Source organism: Euprymna scolopes, chromosome 3 (assembly GCF_053919585.1).
Source record: "Euprymna scolopes isolate OS-2025 chromosome 3, ASM5391958v1, whole genome shotgun sequence".
Classification (NCBI taxonomy): Eukaryota; Metazoa; Mollusca; class Cephalopoda; order Sepiida; family Sepiolidae; genus Euprymna; species Euprymna scolopes.
Window position 1 is genome coordinate 148211147 of NC_136484.1, and position 1249 is coordinate 148212395.

Here is a 1249-nt window from a genome sequence, read left to right on the forward strand (position 1 = left end):
GTAAACTGGTGTGGGTTTTATAGGGGGGGCTTGATGTAATCTACAGATTCAATAGATTAGATCTCTCCGATTGCCTGTCTAGACCAAGTGGAGTGTTGCAGCGCGCATATCCACGTTTCTGGGTTATGGACTACTCAGCCACCAGGATCCTGTCTTTTAGCGTTATAAGTTGCCATTCACGACAAATTGTTGGGTCTATTAAAAAATTAAAAAAAAAGGAGAGAACGAAAGAAAAACAAAAAGAGAGGGAGAACAGAAAATTGTCGTTTTTGCCTTTGCCGAACATAATTAAGCCTTGTGAAGAGAAAGGAAAAACAATAACATCAATGTTTCGTGCATTTTAGATGAGGAAACCGGTAGCACCATATTCCAAGGGGAGGGTTACATTAAATATCAAATAAAAGTCTGTGTTATGTTATGTTATGTTGGCGCAACATTGGGCGACCTTGTTAATAATCGATTTAGAACGTCGACTATTATTATTAAAAAAGTAAAATGTTAGATAATGAACATCATTATTGTTTTGTTACTTTAATGTAGAAAAAGGTATATAGAGAGAATGTTATTGAAACAAAGGAATTTTTAGTAAAATATTTGGGTTAACTTAAAAACAATATCAAGAAAAGAATGTTGTGGACATAAGCAGAGTGGATTTTCAAATCTTGGGATAAAGACAATAAAATTGGCCATACCTTTAGTCACGTGCTGAGTCTTTGTGTGGTCGAGTGACGTAAGTACAAAGGAATAGTTAAATATATACAAAGAGAGTTAGGAGTTAAAAGAAGACAGAGCTAGAGAGAGTGTTAGACGGACTAAGAAAGTGTTGGAGACAGGGCTTGTAATGGCCCTGTATGGGGGTGAAGCAGAGACTAAGACCAGCGTGCAACCAGTGTGCAAGGAAACATAGTGAAATAAAAGTTGTCTAAAAATATAACCTAAGATTCTTGGTCGTTTCTTCGGAAAAAAAATGTAGATTTCAGCTTTTGGCAGATTCATCAACCAAGATCCGGAAGAGCAAAAGGTATGATTTCTTTATTGGCAAGATGCATAACCACCCAGAACTATGTCCCATGGCGTATTGTAAATGTCCTGTAACCTATGCCACACACATCCACAAGGATTTATGAACACTAGACGATACGAAGTAACTTCACTGTACACACAACTCATCATATACCCAACGTGCTTTATATACAACGCCTTACATATATAGAGACCTTATCCTCTTTGTTAAATTTTTCCCACAGAA